Source organism: Dermacentor andersoni, chromosome 3 (genome assembly GCF_023375885.2).
Source record: "Dermacentor andersoni chromosome 3, qqDerAnde1_hic_scaffold, whole genome shotgun sequence".
NCBI classification, from domain to species: Eukaryota; Metazoa; Arthropoda; class Arachnida; order Ixodida; family Ixodidae; genus Dermacentor; species Dermacentor andersoni.
In genome coordinates, this window is record NC_092816.1 from 154131438 (window position 1) to 154152563 (window position 21126).

General features: G+C 51.7%; 1 protein-coding gene across 1 annotated transcript in view; it reads left to right on the top strand.

The window, feature by feature from the left end:
- The window catches only part of LOC126524600 (uncharacterized), a 244933-nt gene that overhangs the window by 69028 nt on the left and 154779 nt on the right, over positions 1 to 21126 (top strand). The window contains exon 2 of the mRNA XM_050172901.2: positions 2285 to 2371. The gene's annotated coding sequence lies outside the window, so the exon portion shown is untranslated. The remainder of the gene's footprint in view (positions 1 to 2284; positions 2372 to 21126) is intronic.

Below are 21126 nucleotides of genomic sequence, written 5' to 3' on the forward strand. Positions count from 1 at the left end.
TTTTTTTATTCAGAACTGAGCTTATACAAAGAGAATTTTTCACAAAAGTTGGATCGAGAAACACCGAGCTATTTCTAAGTGCGAACGCAGCCACTGCAAAAAGTATCTCTAGCCTCCACAGTGTTGCACCTGAAGTATGAAATGGAGTGTAGACCAACGTTTCACCAAGGGGTTTCGTCGAAGACCCATTGGGGAAACGATGGCCCCAGTCTGGGACATCCATTGCTGGAGCAACGTTGATCGCTTTGTGACTTATGAGAAGGTTCAGAAACGAACACAAGTTACTCGGAAAATTATTTCGATTCAGATATTCCAAACAAATCGGATAATTATTCGAGTTACTTTCTAGGCATAAGTCTGATACCGAATTGGTTCCCCTCGTCCGCCATCCGCGTTCAAAGAAATTGCGACAGTGACCTTCGGTGAACAATTGATGCGGTTTGTCTTTTGATGCGGGGGCCTCACAGAGAGGGGGACCTCTGGATGAGTCGCAGAGGAGGAGGAGGCGGTCGAAGGATTGCAGTCGCCGAACTAGAAGACTCGGCGAGGCCGCGCGCATTCAAAGCACGCGATGCGCGACTGTCCTCAGTAGACGCCCACACGCTGCTTCGCGACCGCGGACAGACCGAAAGGAGACCCCTCGCTGCGAATCTCTGCTGGCACGCGAGAGCATCTGTCGGACGGACTGGATGAATGACCGTGCACGGACGTGCGTGGCACCCTCCCGCCGCCCCTCTGCGGTGAAGTCCGACGCGCGGTAAACGTGCAGCAACGCTCCGCGTGGAGGGCGAACGTCGTGCGAGCAGGGCGAGGAACGCGGCAGCCGCACAGAATCCGAGCCGGAAATTGCGATTTGCGACAGCAAAGAGCGACGTCCGTCGCGTATGTCGCGCTACCGCAGAACCACGAAGGGAGCGCCGCCGCGTTTGTCCTTGTCATTGCGCCGAGGCAACAAAGAAAAATGAGAAATAAAGTGAAACAAAAGTAAACGGGAGTAGAGGGAAGGGGTGGTTGGGTTAGGTTTCACTCGGCGCTTCAAAAAAGCCTCGGAAAACAGGAAACAGAGTGTAGTTCGAGAGGGGGAAGAAGAAAAATCTAACGAGAAAGCCTTCGAGGGGCACTTGCCATCTCGCCGAGGCGCAGCGAGTCGTGCTTTTCATGCTGCGCACGAAACCAGGGACGAGGTCGTTGTCGCCGCAGCGACTGCGTGGGGGTATATACGTGCCTCGCGTGACTTAATTGTTTACGCGTGTTTCTTTGCCAATCGCACATGCGCGGGGAGATAGCGCGTTCGTTGTTCGAGGCAGTTTGAGCCGTTGATCAAGCGGTTGAGCTTGATCAACGAGGCGTCAACCGCTTGAGCGTGCACGCGTGTATATTTTATTTTCTTGCGGTGCTCTAACCACCGGAGTCGCCTCGAATATTCGAGACCTGTCCACGTTATGTCCTCGGGAACGTGCCTGTGTGCTGTTTATGTGTTCCCATTAAGAGTTTATTATTGTTGTTGTTGTTGTACCATTTCTCGTATCCCGTACAAGATCATCAGAGAACACAGACCTTTCCATGTGCCTGTAATCACCAACAGTCAACCGTTCACGAAATACGGATTCTTTATAACGCTTATTCCCGTGATGTCAATATTTTTTATAACTCGCTGCCACTGTTGTTTTCCGCGCTTTGCGCTGTTGTGTCGTAGTTTGACAAATTGTTCGACTGCCTTAATTCTTTTTGTTTTATATTTACCTTGCGCTTTGTTGTATGTACTCTGGGGCGTACGTTTGAGGGGGCAAGGAATAGAACAGGGAGAAAGTACATATTACGGTGAAGAAAACTATTTAGTTAATATACAAAGTGATGAGAAATAAATAAATAAGTAAATGTATGAAAGCTACTACGTGAACATAGAAAATCATATAATTCGCAGAAATAAGCACTAAACGATGGCCCATGATAAAACTGCGTGCATTAGTTCAGTTGCTTCTGTTTTCTAGCAGATACAACTTAGATCCGTCACAACTTTAAAAAAAAGAATGAAATTCGAGGCCGAAACATAGAATTTCCGGCGAAAAATCGGAGAGGGAGGACACCCTTTCCACTCCTGCGCATCGTTTCAGTTAAATCAAGCCGCATAGCAACAAACAAGAATCACAGAGGCCTATAACAACAGTTACGCTATAGTTCACTGTACACAAGAGGGGAAGTGTTTCGAAAAGTGCACGGTGAGCGCACCCGAACTGTGAATTCACGTTTTCCTTTTTTTTCTCCCTCCCTCCCTCTCTCGCAGCGTTACGGTCTGACGCGACGCTTCGCGGAAAAGGCGTCGTCTCCTCCGCCATCGGCATCCGGCACACGGCGGCAAGCTCTTCCCGCGGTGAGTGATGCGGCTCCGAGCAGCGCCGCCGAGTTCGTCGCACCGGGCTCTGTGTAGGCGGCCAACAGCTGGCCGTTGTGCCGTAGAAGGCCAAGCGAGCGCCGAGATTACCTTACGGAAGCGCTTGGAGAGCCGCCGTCAATGACGGCGTCGAGGCGGGCGTTTTGTTCACAGCGTTTTTAGATCTCTTTCAAGAGATCTAAAAACGTTGTTTTGTTCACGTAAAAACCAACGTGCCCTACTCTCTATACTGTCGCTTCGTGCGTGCACAGAAATTGTTGTGTATAGTAGCCGTGAGTAACATGGCAGTGGACGGCTAGTTCTTTTCTTACCCGCCGTGGTTGTGCTCAGTGGCTATGGTGTTGGGCTGCTGAGCACGAGGTCGCGGGATCGAATCCCGGCTGCGGCGGCCGCATTTCGATGGGGGCGAAATGCGAAAACACCCGTGGTACTTAGATTTAGGTGCACGTTAAAGAACCCCAGGTGGTCAAAATTTATGGAGTCCTCCACTACGGCGTGCCTCATAATCAGAAAGTGGTTTTGGCACGTAAAACCCCATAATTTTTTTTTTAGTTCTTTTCTTGAGCAATTGAATACTCGCGATGTGGTACCGACAGACAATGAAGGTAATGCGAGCATGTGGAGGAAATCGCTTTTGTTTCGGTTGAAAATGTAGAAACGAAAAGGTAAAGGGGGAAGGGAAAGTGGACGAACAAAAGCTACTTGCCGCCTGTGAGGGCCGAACCACCGTTACCGTTTTTAGATTTCAGCAATTAATGTAAATAACCGACAAATACTTTCCCCTATGCTTTTTTCTTCATTCATCTGTTATTTGCAGGACTAACAAACAATCGGACTTCCCTCTTCTACTGTACTCCCGGGGTACAAGCACCGATATGAGAATAAATAAAATCATTAAAATACATAAATAAGTAAGTAAATAAATAAATGCGTCATATGCACTAAGAGCTTGAACATACGCTTTTAAAGTTATCAAACGAGCATCGTCTAAGTATGGAGAGGTACAGGTACGTTGGTTGCGCGTTGCACTAAATATGCGTTGTCCGACATTTCCTGCGCCATTCACTTGTCGTTCGGCCGAAGAAAGAAAAAACGCAGATTAGTATTAGAGAGTACGTCGCGTTACTCACGTGTGCTCATTTCATGTCGGTTTTGAATCCCTTCACTAACACTGCCTCGATTTGGGTTCACCGGGCCGCAGTGAAATTTCGCGCCGATGGACGCGACACTGGTGGCGGCCTCGCGAAGTGAGCTCGGGAAAGCCGGCAGCCGCGCGGCGTACTTTTCTGCGTCGTTGATCGTGCTTTTCGTGCAGCGGCTCCCTAGCGTATACTTTTGGAAGCGCCCGCTAGGTGGCTGTCAGTGGCGTCTCTATAGCATTACGTTTTCGGTGGAGCGTAAATCGGCCTTGGCTTTCTTTTTTTTTTTTGTGTGTGTGTGTGTGACAACGCAGCAACAGTGAAGATGACTGAATGTTCGGAACAGTCTCAGCTGATCTGAGACCTCCGACGACGCTTCGTCGAGTACCAGCCCGGCGACCGTGTTTGGGTATGGACCCCGATACGCCGACGAGGACTGAGTGAGAAACTATTGCGACGCTATTTCGGACCCTGCAAGGTCATCCGACGTATTGCCGCACTGGACTATGAGGTCCTGCCAGACGGCATTTCGCATTCACAGCGGCGCCGCGCACGATCTGAAGTGGTCCACGTGGTGCGTCTTAAACCCTTTTACGGACGCTGACGAACTTCCTTATTTTGTTGTTTTCTTTGCTACGACAGCTTTTCTTTATTACTTTCGTTTGTTTGCAGCATCGGGTCGATGCTTTTTAAGAGGGGGGTATTGACACGTGTACTTATATTTATCGGGCGACCACGTTTCGCCGCCTAACAAATCTTATCGCACAGCGCGGGACGCGCCTGCATGTATCCGAAGTTTCTGGAAAGTTATCGATGCTTCTATCCGCTGTCTGTTGTCGCCGAACCTTGTGTTATCTGATTTCATCGCGTGACGCGAATGGTGCAGAACTTTGTGGAAGGCACGCGGGTCCCAGCGATTAGTCTGGAAGGTTCGATGACTACTGTATAAAAGCCGACGCGCTGGACCCGCTGATCAGGTTTTCGATCGCCGACCGTGTTCGCCGCTATCGTTGTGCTATAAGTGTAGCCTGTTTTTGTTGGCACAGGTTCGCCCAATAAAAGTCCTTCACAGTCCTTCACAGTATTGCTACTGTGTTCTTCAACATCACCACCACGTGACAATATGTATGTATATATATATAATGCACAGGTGCCTAGCGAAAAGGCACGAGGTCCTTCTCCAAATCCGACGTATGGCCTCCAAGATTATCCAAACCTCGGAAGGCCATGCGCGGCGTCTCCCGTCGCCGCCGCAGCTCGCGATGCGGCTTATAGCGCCGAGTTCAAAGCCCGAGCGCCGCGCGGAGGTTCAGGGAACCCTTCCGGCCAGGTTCGGCAGCTCTGCCCCCCCTCCTCCCCTCCCCCCCCCTTGTGGCGCATATGCGGCGGCGAAGTGGAAGCGCTAGTCCTCCCGTCCGGGAAGTGTTGGAGGACGCGTATTTTTAGTGCCTGCAGCGGTCTCACGCACGCTGTGCTCGTACAACACAGGCGGCTGGAGTGCAGCTGCGGGAACGCGCACTCACATCGGTCCGTATGTTCGGCGGGCCCGCTGATCCACGTGGAAGCGAACGCTGCGATTAAATCGGTTAATTCGTTTAGCGTTAATCTGGCGTCTATATAGACGTTGCGGCAGTGGCACAATGAAGTGATAGAAGGCGTACCGACGAGTTTGACCGCCTCGCGCGGATTCGTATGCGCCTTCAAGCGACTTTATATACGACTCGGAAACGCGGCATCCGTTCAGCGTCCGTCGCATTTCGCGGCGGAAAGAGCAATCGCATTCGCTGCGGGCCCGTATATATGAGCGGCTCATCGAGATTGCGTGGTCTGACTCTGTGGTTGTTGCTTGTTGCGCGTCTCGAAATGTGCCTGAAAATAAACTCTCTCTCTCTTTCTCTCTCTATTTTCATCCCTATATGCCATCTCCCTAAATACAAAGTAGCAAACCGGGCGTGAGTCTGGTTAACCTCCCCATCTTTCCTCTTTTTCGGTTTCTCTTCTCTCCACCTCTGGTTGCTGTTTCGTACACTCCGCCTACGCGTTCCCTACAATTGTTCGCGCTTGATTGTTCGCGAATCCGTTGACCTCTTGTCTCGTGCACAGCGCACACGGGCTCGGCATTCCCGTCGCGCTCCCTGCCTCCCTCTCCTATGCTGCTCCTGCTCGTCTTCCTCCCCCGAACTTCCGACCGATATTCCTGTGGCGGCCACGCGCTATCTGCAATAATTGTTTTTTTTTTTTTTGTGCGTTTTGGAACCAAACACGTGCACTGCCGTCCTGCGCACGTGGTGGTCATACGGACGTTCTTCTCTTGCCGCTTTATTCTATTACTTTTCGCATGTGGCCCCCACTTCCTTGCACGAGGCGCCGCCTTCCTCTGTAAATAAACGGTTTCTCGTGGACGCCTCCCTCGATCCTATACGCCGTCGCCCGCCCCGCGGCCGTTGAACGATCTCTGCCCGGCAAGACCTCCTCCGCACGTGTGCTGTGTTGCGCATAGACGTGGGCGCGCAGCGTTACGTGCTCGCAGCGGCTCGAAAACCTCGAAATCGGCCTACTGTGTGTTGTCGTGCGCCCGTGTAACCTTCGCTCGGTTAACGCGCTGCACGAACTGCACCGAAATTAAGGGACGCAATGAATCGAACCTGCTCTGAGTAACCGTCCTTCGCTCGCGCCGCTTCGCTGCTTCTGCCTCTCCCAGGCTTGCTTTCTGTGTTTCCTGTACGATGCAGGGGATCGGCCGCTAGGCCGTGTGCAGGGAAAATAACTTAGTAAAAACGAAACATTGGACGAATGCTTTCTACACAGTCGCTGTTTGTGCCTTTCAAGGCTATCGTTGTAAACCAGTTTCTTTGGTCAGCGAACCAGCTTGGACGGAAGTGCGGCAGCATGCCACTCTCGATCGCGCGCGGTGTGGTTGCGCTTTACGGTACTCTTGTTACCACGGCAACATGTGCTATAAGTCTGCGCAAGCTAACATTGGTAGGCTATACTCATCATCATCAGCAGCAGCAGCCTATTGTTATGTCCACTGCAGGATGCCATCTTCAATTGCGCCTGTCTTGCGCTGGCTGATTCGCGGCTGCAAATTTCCCACTTTCATCACCCCACCTAGTTTTATGCCCTCCTTTACTGCGCTTCCCTTCCTTTGGCACCCATCCTGTAACTATAATCGTCCGCCCTACGCATTACATGGCGTGCCCCGATCTATATTTTTTTTCTCTTAATGTCTACTAGAAAATCGGCTATCCCCGTTTGCTCGCTGATCCGCGCCGCTCTCTTCCTGTCTCTTAACGTTACGCCTAACATTTCTCGTTGCATCGCTCCTTGCGCGCTCCTTAACTTGTTCTCCAGCTTCCTTGTTAACCAGTAGAATGCAATGATTGTACACTTTTCAACGACAGTGGTATATAGTGCCTATAGGGGGGCTGCAACCTTAAATAGCGGTATGTGCCTTGCTGGCTTTGTTCTCTGTTTGTTTTACTTAAGGTAACGTAATCCGCAATAAGTCTGCATCTTTCACCTCTATTGTTGACTGCGACGTCATGCCATTGGCAGACGCTTCGCGCCGTGCCTATAACTGGTCCCTGTAAATCTTAGATTGATGTTACGTTCAGACGCGGATAGCGAGAAATATTCAAACAACAAAATCGATCTACGTGTCGCGATCACCGTGATGTACAGATAACAGCGCGACTGTCACTTCCAATTGTGAACGTGCGCCTTTATTATAGCTGTTCGCGATGAGTGTGCGCGTGCGCAGCGACATATCGAAGCCATGCTCGTAACGGTGCGTGGCTGACCATTCTCGACAATGTCGAAATTCCGCCAGAATGTCGAATCCGCCATCTTGTCAGCTGTGATTGCCCCATATCGCTGCAACGGCGTCTCTGATTGGCTCAAAACGGTGCCATATCGCAGAATTTGATGCGGGGGAACCTGACAGTGTCCATAATAGGGGATATCCAGAACAAGGCGGTCACGACGCGTTTCCGCGGCCCCTGCAACCACTTCCAGCGCATGCAGACATGCATAAGCATAGCCTTCGAGACGCGTTTCTCTTGCTCCGCCGAAGTGGTCGCTGAGACCTGAATTTGCACACACCACCTTTCACCTCGGGTGTTGTTACAACTGCATTCGTGCGTGCGCATATCCCTCCAAGAAGCCAAGACGAGACGGAACGACCGATATTCTGGTTCCTCGCCGCGCAATCCCGTTACACGGCGGCACTGTCGACAATCGCCGGGCCGCGCGAACGACCCATCCTCTTCTCCTTTCGTACAGGAGCCGTCTCATTGCCGCCTCCGCCGCGTATCTTCTCGCTTCCTCTCGGCTCGTGACCTGTCCTCCAAGCGGGGCGACTACCCCGGTCGACCAGATCGTATTTCCCTCGAGGTTGACACACGCGTTGAGCAACGTCATAACCTCCCGCCGCCATACACACGCAAGTCCGGCTTGCTCCCATCTCATTCGAGAGTTGTTCAGCGGTCAACGGGCGCCTTTTCGGAAGCCCCCCCCCCCGTTATCGTCGTCTCTCGCCTCGGTTCCCGTCTCGCATCCATTCGCGACGGCCCACCTGCGCCTGTGCACGCGCGACAAGGCGGCAGAATAGCGGCACCGAGAGCAATGCGTCGTGTGGTGACAGCGGTGTCCCGTGCCGCAATGCCGTCATCTCGCGCCTAACGAGTTCCGCCGTCATGGTGTCCCACTCTCCACTCTGATCGAGAGGTGTTTCCTCCCCCGGAAGTGTGGCCTTCGTCGGGGCGGCGGGGTCCGGTGCGATTCTCTATTTGCATGCACCGATGGCGGAGCTCTGTCCAGGACCTCTGTGCAGCAAGCTTGAGAATCTGCTCGATGAATTTTGCTTGGTGCACTTGATCGAGATACGTGCTTGCGGTAGTCAGCTATTCTGAAGCTATTCTATTCTAAAGCAGCTATCCTATTCGCGGTCAGTTACGAGTTGTGGGGATTGGGGCCTGTGTTGTGTTCTTCCTTCAGTCCTCATCTTTTGCGCTGCGCAAGCATGTCGATATTGGGGAATGTGGTTTTCGGCATTGCCAGAGGACTTGAGGAGTGACCGTTGCGGTTGGGTATCGTAAGCAGCGGACGGATATCTCATCGGGGGGACACCCGGATCGGTTTGTAGGTGAACCAGCGCAGAGGTATTCTAACGGCCGAACCAGGCGCACGTGGGGTGCATACGATTGGTCCGCGCATCTTGCCCGACACAAAGCAGCGGTACTGCAGTCAGCACGAGGGAGAACATTCACCTTAACGGGTTATCGCTCTCCGGGTGAGTGCGTGCGCGATACCACTTGCGAACTGTCTTCTAATTATGTTGAATTCCAATGGCGGAGTCGGCGCAAGTTTTTCTGCTCGTTTCGGAGCAAGTTTGTTCCAATGAGAGAGTCGGAGGGGATTCAGAGCGGGAGTCACTCCGTGGAGCAGAAAAAGCTGCTCCGTCAAAATCGGCGGAGTGGACCGGAACTTTGCGTGACGTATTTCCTTTACCACGTTTGTCTGCTAGGAGGCGCCACCGGTCACGACTCGCGAGGAAGCTAAAGCTGCTGCACGCTTGGCGAGATATCCATTCCGCACTTTAAAAAAAACAACAGGTGAACGGTGCTGAAGAGACAAGTGACCGGTGCGGCGGTGCCGGGAGCAAACAGCGGAAGGAAATGACAACACGCAAGGTATCCTGGGTAACTCGGTGATAGAACTTCCGCTTCCGCCTTGCTCCGGAGGCGCAGGTTGTGTTCCATTCGCGGATCTGGAGGCGTTGCTCTGCGCCAGAGTCGAGTGCTCGCTCGCGGAGTCCGTCGGCTGCTCCGACTCCGCCATTGGAATTCAACATTAGTCCAGGCACGGCAGATATGGAAAGGGTGCACGCAACTATGGAACCGGCTCCGGGGTCTCAGTTGTGTTAATAAAGGGGAGGACGCCGTGTGATGCTACCTTCTCCCTCCGCTCAGCCGTTCGTCCCTCTCCCGGTCTCTCTCCCCTCTCTCTTACGCCCTCCACTGCGGGCGGCCAATTAACCGGGCGCCCCTTCCCATGCAGCCGGGTCATCCTGTCGTACTCAACTTCCCGGAGAGGTTGCCCAAGCGAGCGGCATCGTGGGGCACTTGTTTCTCCTCTTATAAGAAGCAGTGTTGCAATTTTAGCCGTTTTGCGCTATACATATATAGCGATATTTTTCCTCTCTCTTTGGGCGTTTATCGGAAAAGTTTACTTTTTTTCATCTTCTTGCTTTTCAATGCTTTCTTAAGTGAAGTATTTATTGGAGGATGTTTAGACGACTGAGGGAAATAATCGGATAATGTTACTAGATTCGGGCGTGTTCTTAAGTGCAGGGGAAAAAAATACTTATCTTCAGCGACTGATTTTGATAGTATAGAGGTTAGGAGGAAACGTCTCTTATTGTAAACGCCATCTGGCTTATATTTCGCTTCATTCAGCTGTTGTGAGCTTTTCATAAAGTAATACTAATTACTCCTTCTTTTTTTTTTCAATTCTAGAAGATGCACCAGCACTTTCCGTGCTTTAGATGTCTCCGTCTCGTAGATGCTGCATGTTTTTTTATGACATTTCAGTTTCGATTTAAGCTGCCTATAAAAATACCTGCGTTGCCGAGCACGAGGTCGCAGGTTCGATCCCAGTCGCGGCGACGGAATTGCAATGACCCGAGGGTGGTCAAAATTAGTCCGGAGTCCCCCTCTGCGGCGCGCACCTCGTAATGAGATCGGGATTTTAGCACATAAAACTTGAGACGGTTCGTTTAATTTCTCTGCGCATTTCTAGCGGAATCTTACGGATCGGAGCGGATCTTAATTAGACGTTCTTATTGTGGAAATCATTGCGAGAAGCAACTATTGTCGTGAGTTCTGCTGACTCTGTATTGAAATATTTATTTCTCAGTGCATACGCACTCGTCGGCCCGGTTATATACTCTCGATTTCGTAAACTGCGCGGTTACCGCGAAGTCACATTGCGGCGCGAACGGACGGAACGAGATGCGGGGAGAGTTGCGGCGTCGTTCAAAGAGCGCTGACGCTGAGCAAATTTATTGCTTTCCGCAGAAAAAAATAAGAAGCGTGGGGACGAGCTTATCATAAACGTGCTCTGCAGCTGTAATATATGGCCACCCAAACCGGAAAGGAAATCATCAGAAAGCTTAGTCACGCGCACCTGCATCCGTTGAATGCGTGAAGACATACGCGACCCGCGTCTATATGGCGTTATGCAACGATCATAGTCTGGCTTAGGTTGTGAAAGAAACTTATCGTTTGCTCCGTCGAAGACACTATAGTGTGCATATTACGCCGTTTGTTGACATGCAGTGGGCCCACTTCTGCGAAACTTAGAGGTCTGGTTTTGAGGGTCACTTCTCTGTCTAGCCTTTGTTTTATTGTCGCAAATTTTAGCCAAAACAGCACGGTTGAGATACACACGTGCGTACATGCAGAGAGAGAGAGAGAGAGAGGGAGAAAGAGGAGATGAGTTCTGTTTTAAAATTGACTCTTTGTTCAAGTGAGAAACTTATTCTCACCATTAGAGTCCGTTAATTACTCTATTGAAACTACAAATATAATTTAAGGTACGCGAAAATTTGGATAAAAGCACAGGGCTGCAGCTGTCTGTAGGGGCCCTTACGCTACGATGCTACGATGCCATCACAAGCCATCGCAGCAGAGGGCGACGAGAGCACTGTTGCAGTATTTAAGGGCTGCAGAATTGGACAAGCGGCTGTAGCATGAACAGATGTTCATAGTGCTGCAAGTGCTACTGTGCTGTGCGGTGATAGTGTGCGGCGACTGTGACCAACTGTAATTGTATGTCTGTGCTCCTTTCTTTCTTTATCTCTACTTTGTTATCACTTTACCTCCCCCTCCCCTCTTTCCCCAGCGTAGGGTAGCAAACCGGACCTCCCCCTCTGGTTAACCTCCCTGCCTTTCCCCTTTCCTCTCCCTATAATGAATAATTATACAGAATGACACGTTGCGTAGTTTGGACTCAACGAATTTCGCGTTACATTGAGTGTGTTTCGCTGTGCGCGCAGATCGCCGCCGCCTGGCTCTTCAGGAGGCCTCGCAAGTGCAGCTGTACGCGTGTGCCGTCTCGCGCGATGGTGCGGACAGACCTTTGCGCCCCGTTGTTGTTAAGGGCCACGCGAGGTGCCGCTCCTTTGATGAACGAACCGGCGCGACGCGGCAATGATCTTTATGCGTCAGACGCAGGGCCCGCGGTCGTAAAGGCTTTATCGTCGACGACGACGTGGCACCTATATACCTTGCGACACTCGGGGCGTGTGGGCAGTAAGTTGACGCGGCCATCGAGGCTCTCTGCGAGCGAAGAGCTCCCTCCCCCCTCCCCCCCCCCCCCCAGGAAAAAGAAAGAAAAGCACTATAGACAGAGAATACTAGGCGCTGTAGCGACTACGGAATCTGCAAGCATGGCGGTACACAGCCAGGGTTCCATCAATCCTGGACATTGCAAAGTTCCGCCATCTTGTCAAACTGCGCGTTCTAAATGCAACCATTCACGGCGATAATTAATGCACGTGCGTGGAGTTTTATTGGCGTTTGCGTTTAGAATAAGGGAATTACTTCGAAATTGATGGGCAAATAATTATAGACATATGCACATACGAAAAGTATAACGATGCATTTGGAAAAACTGAACGATATGTGACGGTAATTGTTAATTACATCGCAGTTTCGCAAGTGCGATACGATAGCGCAAGTTCTTCCGATAACCACCGTATAAGGTGCAGTCGGAAGTATGCTGGTGTGTACGAGAACAATCCTCTCACGCTGCACGGCACAGACAAGTCCCGTAACCCTGCACCGAGTGCTCCACAGTGAGCAACGTCGTGTGCTTGCATGTCTTCAGGCTGCATGATGGTGCGCATTTTTGGCATCCCCTGCCGCGATCACTGCGCTGCCGTAAGTTGTAAATTTCACATTTTAAGGACCCTACATTTTTTTGCTGCACGGTTACTTTTTTCAGACACCGAGCACATAAAGCATAATAAATAGTCACAAGGACTTGTGAAGCCGCAATCACGAACGTGGAAGACGAAGCCATGTGCTGCCCATAATTCCCTTGATACCGCCGGAGCTCTTTCTAGATTACTTTATGTAGGAAACTTTATGCTCGCGACATTCTTTGGGTCATTGTTTGGGCCAGTGTCCGTGGTATGTTCGCGCGCGAATATTGCTGGAGATAAGCTTGGTTCTGCTGTCTTCAGAAACTTCCCGATTCGGGCGGTTCGGTGGCATCGAGTCGTACGGGAAGCACGCCGACTTGAATAGGTTTAAGTTCTTGCGGCTTCCAAACTTAATTAGCAGCTTTAATCCAGCGCGCTGCTCCTCAATGTTAATACGCCGTGTTGCAATAATTAATGTTCTATTCTCGCCAGCACCATCTGTACTCGCGCCTCAAAACCGAATAAAAGGTTTAGAACGTCTATAAGAAGTTACATTATCGTTACCCTTTAGTTAGCTAGGTTTGGCGATCTGCCTCACGATACGTGCTTGACACTCGTTGTGAAATCAGTCCTTCGAAGCTTTCTCGATGTGGCCTACGTATAGTTGCCGACGATGGATATACCTATACGGCAGAGGGACGTGGGCTTGTGAGTGAGAACGAAGATTAACGTGAGGAACTAAATAGGTCAGGAAGGTGTTTACAGCCGGGTCACTTCAAATTCAGTCTTCTTCCATATATATATATATATATATAGTGCGTGTGTGTGTGTGTGTGTGTGTGTGTGTGTGTGTGTGTGTGTGTGTGTGTGTGTGTGTGTGTGTGTGTTGTTACGTTTCGCCTACAACGCGCGGTAATGCCGGCGCGGATGCAACGGACGCCGGGGCTTCGTTCAAAGCGGCGGACATTTTGGCCCGTTCGACGCCGCCGCAACGCCTCCCCGCCAAGCGTGTCCAGGCGTGTTTCAGTGCCACGTGTCTTCGTATGTGCGTGTGTGTGTGTGTGCCCACGCTGGTCAAAGCGCGGCAGCCGGGGAGCGGAGCTCCCCAAGTGAGGAGCCAGCAGGTCTGTCCGTCGGCGGGTTGGCGATGCGTCACTACACTCGGCTCACCATGTCTCTCGGCTCGACCGTGCGCGCCGTCGTGGGCTCATGCTCCGCCGTCGCGTGGGCTCATCCCGTGACCTTCCTTCTGGCCCGCGACGCCGAGAGTATAAGAGCAGCTGCCCCCGGACGCCAGGAGAGAGGCTCCGATTTGTACTGTTGAGTTACGTGCTCTCCCGTCTCTCCACTTCGGTCGACCTGACCGGCCGCTCTTTTGCGATGTTAGAATAAACAAGTTGTTCTGTTACCAGTCTTCTCATGCTTTGCCGGGACCTTCGGATGCTTCCAGTGCCCCAGGCCGCCAGGCCAACGCTACCCTTGGGGCTTGCGACCCATCTGCAATAACGGGCGTCAGCACCGAGTCCCCAACAGCTGGTTGCCAGCGGTGAGATCGCGACAACGGAGGCCAGCAGCGAAGAGATGCGGTTGACTGTATGCTGAGCAGCACAACGACCATCCGGGAGCAGTGCAACGAGCCCTGTGTGATGACTGGTTGCCTGCAGCGGAACGACTGCGCTGAATTCTTGGCTGCGAGGTTTGGTGAGTGCGGGACTTTCTTCTTCTGAGTTTTGCCAGGCTTTTGTTAGTGTTAGAAACAGAGCTGGTAATTGTGGTTGTCGTTGCTGCCGGGTTAGTTTGCGGCAAGACAATAGTAGGCAGTAGAGAAAGCAGCATTCAGAGCAGCCATGGATTTGAAGTCGTTGCGCAAACCGAAATTGCTGGAGCTTGCAAGAGAATTGGGTCTGGATGTCTCAGACAAACTCAGAAAACCAGAACTGCTAAGGGCTATTCTTGAGTTAGAAGCTGAGGATGACGAGCTGTCGGAATGCCTTGAGACCATTGAGGAGAGGGAGACGGCAAAAAGACAGGAGCGCGAACTTAAAGAACAAAAAGAGAAACAGGAGCGCGAACTAAAAGAACAAAAAGAGAAAGAAAAAGAAGAGCGCGACCGTCAACACGCATTGGAAATGAAGCGTCTCGAGTTAGAGATGGAACGCGCTCGTAATGGAAGTCAGGCACACGGTGCAGGAGAACGAGTATTGTTCAAAATGACTGACCTGATGCGGCCGTTTAAGCTTGGAGAGGACATTGGTTTGTTCCTGGTTAACTTTGAGCGAACGTGCGAGAAGCAGGGGTTCTCTCGGGAAACGTGGCCACAGCGCTTGCTCACTTTGTTACCCGGCGAGGCGGCCGACGTAGTCGCTCGCTTGGAGAGAGAGGAGGCAGAGGATTTCGACAAAGTGAAATCGAGTCTGCTAAAAAAGTACCGGCTGTCAGCGGAGGCGTTCCGTCGGAAGTTTCGGGAAAATGAGAAAGGCAGAAGTGAGTCATATACAGAGTTTGCGTACAGGCTTATGTCAAACATGCAGGAGTGGCTCAAAGAAGAGAAAGCGTTTGGTGACCACGAGAAAGTTCTGCAGTGTTTCGGGCTAGAACAGTTTTATAGTCGGTTACCTGAGAACGTGCGGTACTGGGTCTTGGATAGGCCAGACGTTAGTACGGTGGCTCGAGCCGCTGAGCTAGCCGAGGAGTTTGTGACGCGTCGGGCTCGTGGAGCTAAGGACGGTCAAAAGGGTGAATTTGGCTCCAAGTTTGAGAGGCCGAAGTTCACGCCCATGAGAAAGCGGTTCGAGACGAGGCGAGCGCGCGTGTGTTATACGTGCCAGAAGCCGGGTCACTTTTCGGCGCAGTGTCCGACCGAACGTGAGGAGACGGCGGCAGCCGAAGCCGAACGCAGAAAGCGGTTCGAGACGAGGCAAGCGCGCGTTTGTTATACGTGCCAGAAGCCGGGTCACTTTTCGGCGCAGTGTCCAGAAACAAAAACAAAAGTCGTGTTTTTGTCTTCATGCAGCACTGACGAGAACATGAAGCTTCTCGAGCCTTACATGCGAGACCTCCTCGTGAACGGGAAAGAGTGCCGAGTGCTTCGCGATTCCGCAGCTACAATGGATGTAGTTCACCCCTCTTACGTAGAACCCGATATGTTCACGGGCGAGTGCGCATGGATCAAGCAAGCAGTGGAAGCTCATAGCGTGTGTCTGCCGGTAGCAAAAGTGCTTATTGAAGGACCTTTCGGAGCACTTGAGACGGAGGCCGCAGTGTCATCTATGCTGCCCCCCCAGTACCCGTACTTATTTTCGAACAGGTCCGATCACCTCCTGCGCGAGAAGGGGCTTTTGTTTGGTGAGGCTAGCGTTCAGGCCTTAACCAGATCGAAGGTTCGGGAGCTCGCTGCAAAGGCGGTAGTTGCGGGACCGACGTTGTCGAACGATGAGAAAGGGTCAGAGGCGCAGCAAGCTGGTATTCAGAGCACGCCCGAACTGAATAAAATTGAGCCTGTAGCGTTAAAGGCACCAGATACTGGAGAGGAAATTCCCGATGCGGGAAAGTTAGAAGAGCTTCCGGTCGAGCTTCCGGGACTAGGCTCAGTGACGAACAGGAAAGACACCGATCAAGTCATTAGTGACTTAATAAGTAAAGCATCGCTGTCGCCTGAGCAGAAAACCGAACTACACCAGCTCTTACAAGAGTTTCAAGGTCTGTTCTCTGAGAGGCCTGGTAGGACTTCTGTCCTTACTCATGACATAGAACTTACCTCCCCAGAGCCAGTACGATCCAAGGCGTACCGGGTGTCACCCCGCCAGAGCGATATTATGGAGTCTGAGGTAAAGAAAATGCTACAGCTCGGTGTTATTGAAGCGGGTGAGAGTGATTATACCTCCCCTTTGATTTTAGTTGAGGTACCGGGCAAGGAACCTCGTCCTTGCGTCGACTACCGCAGGCTTAATTCCATCACTAAGGATCAAATTTATCCGATCCCTAACATCGAGGAGCGCCTTGAGAGAGTGAGTAGCGCTCAGTTTATTTCTACCCTAGATCTTGTCAGGGGTTATTGGCAGGTTCCACTTACAGAAGAGGCTAGTAGGTATGCGGCGTTCATTTCACCAATGGGGACATTCCGTCCTAAAGTTTTGAGTTTTGATTTGAAGAACGCGCCATACTGCTTTTCAAGCCTCATGGATAAAGTGTTGCGGGGACAGCAAGAATTCGCTTTACCGTATCTAGACGACGTAGCGATATTCTCCGCATCCTGGCCTGAGCATATGGCCCACTTGCGGGCAGTGCTAACCCGCCTGCGCGATGCGGGCTTGACAGTCAAGGCTCCCAAGTGCCAGTTAGCACAGGCCGAGGTTGTCTACCTCGGACACGTGATTGGTCGGGGTCGTCGCCGCCCCTCTGAAATAAAGGTGGCCGCTGTGCGAGACTTCCCGCAACCGCGCACGAAGACCGATATTCGGTCGTTCTTAGGTGTCGCCGGCTACTATCAGAGGTACATCCCCAGGTACTCTGATATCGCGGCTCCCCTAACGGATGCTCTAAGAAAGACAGAGCCGCAAACAGTCGTCTGGGACGAGGCAAAGGAAAGAGCTTTTAGCGCCCTAAAGAGCGCCCTAACAAGCCAGCCTGTGCTACGATCGCCCGACTACACAAAAGGGTTCGTTGTTCAGTGTGATGCTAGTGAGCGAGGCATGGGCGTTGTACTGTGCCAACGGGAAAATGGAGAAGTAGAACACCCCGTCCTGTATGCTAGTCGTAAGCTGACGAGTCGTGAGCAGGCGTATAGCGCCACCGAGAAAGAGTGTGCGTGTATCGTGTGGGCCGTTCAGAAATTGTCATGTTACCTAGCCGGCTCGAGGTTTATCATTGAAACGGATCACTGCCCTCTCCAATGGCTGCAGACCATCTCTCCCAAAAATGGCCGCCTCCTGCGCTGGAGCCTCGCTTTGCAACAATATTCCTTTGAGGTGCGTTACAAAAAGGGGAGTCTCAACGGTAACGCCGATGGCTTAAGTCGAAGCCCCTAACGTGGGAATCAGCCTCAAAATTGCTTGTTACGGATGTTTTTCTTCCTGAGGCAGGATTTTTAACCTATTGCTTTCGTGTAGTGTTTCAAAGTGATGATGTGCTTTCTAGTGCAATTTTCCGATTTGTGGACGCGTTCTGAGTGCTGCTAAACTACTGTAAGGAACTAGGCAGCAGTATAAAAGGGGAAAGAGCCTGGCAGGGCTTAGTGAGGGTTGTGCCGTGCTTGCTGACTGAGCGGTTGACTTTCGGCGTAGTTCTAACGCTTGCCGGAAACGAGAACAAAAATGTCAACTCTCCCGAAGTCACTTTGCAGTGTCCTGTGTGCACCTGAACGTGAGAACGAGGCCTTCTCTGTGCGCTGCGCTCAAGAAACGCCAAAGGACGCCCGACTTCGGTTATGAGCATCATCGAGCGACATCCCTCCGGACAGCGGATGCAGTCCCCTGACCATCGGGATCTCCTTCCCCCGGCGGGGCGGTCTGTTACGTTTCGCCTACAACGCGCGGTAATGCCGGCGCGGATGCAACGGACGCCGGGGCTTCGTTCAAAGCGGCGGACATTTTGGCCCGTTCGACGCCGCCGCAACGCCTCCCCGCCAAGCGTGTCCAGGCGTGTTTCAGTGCCACGTGTCTTTGTATGTGCGTGTGTGTGTGTGTGCCCACGCTGGTCAAAGCGCGGCAGCCGGGGAGCGGAGCTCCCCAAGTGAGGAGCCAGCAGGTCTGTCCGTCGGCGGGTTGGCGATGCGTCACTACACCCGGCTCACCATGTCTCTCGGCTCGACCGTGCGCGCCGTCGTGGGCTCATGCTCCGCCGTGTCGTGGGCTCATCCCGTGACCTTCCTTCTGGCCCGCGACGCCGAGAGTATAAGAGCAGCTGCCCCCGGACGCCAGGAGAGAGGCTCCGATTTGTACTGTTGAGTTACGTGCTCTCCCGTCTCTCCACTTCGGTCGACCTGACCGGCCGCTCTTTTGCGATGTTAGAATAAACAAGTTGTTCTGTTACCAGTCTTCTCATGCTTTGCCGGGACCTTCGGATGCTTCCAGTGCCCCAGGCCGCCAGGCCAACGCTACCCTTGGGGCTTGCGACCCATCTGCAATAACGGGCGTCAGCACCGAGTCCCCAACAGTGTGTGTGTGTGTGTGTGTGTGTGTGTGTGTGTGTGTGTGTGTGTGTGTGTGTGTGTGTGTGTGTGTGTGTGTGTGTGTGTGTGTGTGTGTGTGTGTGTGTGTGTGTGTGTGTGTGTGTGTGTGTGTGTGTGTGTGTGTGTGTGTGTGTGTGTGTGTGTGTGTGTGTGTGTGTGTGTGTGTGTGTGTGTGTGTGTGTGTGTGTGTGTGTGTGTGTGTGTGTGTGTGTGTGTGTGTGTGTGTGTGTGTGTGTGTGTGTGTGTGTGTGTGTGTGTGTGTGTGTGTGTGTGTGTGTGTGTGTGTGTGTGTGTGTGTGTGTGTGTGTGTGTGTGTGTGTGTGTGTGTGTGTGTGTGTGTGTGTGTGTGTGTGTGTGTGTGTGTGTGTGTGTGTGTGTGTGTGTGTGTGTGTGTGTGTGTGTGTGTGTGTGTGTGTGTGTGTGTGTGTGTGTGTGTGTGTGTGTGTGTGTGTGTGAATAAGTATACATTTTTTTGAGTGGGTTGAGCTATTGAGACTTCAACAGATCTGCCAGCATCAATCCTGTGGTTTAACGCCGTAAGCCTAGCACAAAAGCTTTCCATACATCAGAAGAGTTACCTTGCACAGTCGCGAGATCGCGTACATGCGGGCAGATGTGTGCCGCCGCCGCCGCAATGAATGTTTAACGAACATCGTTTCCCGAGAAGTTTCGTTCACCTGCACTCTGCTATGTGCCGGGAGCTGCTCTGTTTCAGTAGGTGGTATAGTATAAAGCACAAAGTGAACGACTAGAAATTGCGCCGGCTTTCGAAAGGATTTAAGCCTTCGTGTGTATATACACGCACCAAGAGAGTAAGGAAAACTGTACGCGCCGTTCGTTGGCCTCCTTAAATATGCTGCGAGGTGAGGGCGTGGTCGGGAGAAGGCAGCCTTCGTATCGCTGTGAATCCTCCAGAAATATTCTGCGGCACGCTCTTTTTCCTCCTATTTCATTTTTTTTTTTTAAATTTCTTTTGTGCCCTCCCGGGAGGCACAGTGCACGGTTAAGGCGTTCTACTGGCGAGAGCGAGGTCGCGGCTTCGGTTCTCCCGATGACACCGACGAATTTAGATACTGGTTGAATTTAAAAAAACTGCCGTGCAGAGAGTTAGGCGCACGTCGAAAAACCTCAGGTGCTCCAAATTATTACGGTGCTCTCCTCTATCGCGTCCCTCATAACCCCACTGTGCAATTTCAGGACGATAGACCCGACAACATATATATATATATTTGTGTGGGAGACAGTTTCAACTAGTTCTGCCCTTAAATATGTGCTAGACATTAGTGTTGACTTTTCTTAATTTTGTTCCCAACCTGTGTTGATAAACCAGTAAATAAATAGAAGAAAGCACTGCGAGGGCTGGCGCATATCGTTACCCCTTAAAAACCCTTAAAAAACGGACTGGGCTATTTTTATGCATCCTATACAGGCATAAGTTGATGGCATGGGTGGCTTTCCTGCGTGTGTCCGCTTAAGTTAAAAGGGGGAAGTCGTTTGTGTTGACATTTGACGGGTGTAGTGCAATACGGTACAATGCCCTGAGCTATTTTGACTCGTAATGTGTATATACTTTGCCCATGCAAAAAAACTATGCAGCGCCGCCTGTGCGTCCCGCGCAGCGACAACGCTTCGGGTCTTGCCGCTCTTAACGGGACGCCTTAAATAGCGTTGCGTGTTGCGTGAATTGTACGTGGAGCGTTTTGTGCGCGTTGCGTTGTCCGTGGCGTGCACTGTGCGTATAATTCTATTTCTTTTCGTTCACATCTGAAGTAGTAGGCTAGGTGCGTGCAAACTTCACCGCGATTCATTATGTATAGAGCGCTTCCCTCAGTTGCCCCCACCCCTTCTCTCTCTCTCTCTCTCCCTGGGTATATTAATGGACTATATGCTTCGTTGCAGTTGTTGCCGGTTTGTTCGTTTCTGTGTGCGTGATATTGTCGCGCTCATTAAGTGATTACTCTTGTTAATGCCGTGATGAAGGTGGCGTGCAGTTGTCGCTCGCTCACGCAGACGGAAGCACATTTTGCACTCTCACGCCTGAGAGGACGAGAAAGATAAACGAGATGGGAAAGGGCGGGAACGAGGTTAACCGGAAGACAAGCACCCCCAAGACGCTCATTAGCGGCGCATTACATAGATGCATTCAACGTCTATAAATTTGTTGCTCGCTCGCACAAAGCACAACCACGTGTCACTATAGGGCAGCCTCGCTTGCCGCCATAGATTCTGCGGGCGCTGCAACTGTCGAGGTTTGCGCTGGGGCTCGTCTCGTTCCCCAACCGCGCCGCGGCTGCATTAATTCCGCTGAGCGCGGAATGCAAAAAAAAAAAAAGAGCACTCGTGTACACCGTGCTGTGCGGGAGCCCATGTGGCCAAAGCCACCTAGAAAAAAAAATATATTTTTTCCAAGGTGGCTTTGATCTGGCCGTAATGAAATCGGAGTCCTCCTCCATTGCGCGCCTGTTCTAATCCCTGCGTCCCTCAGTGACGTCAAGCT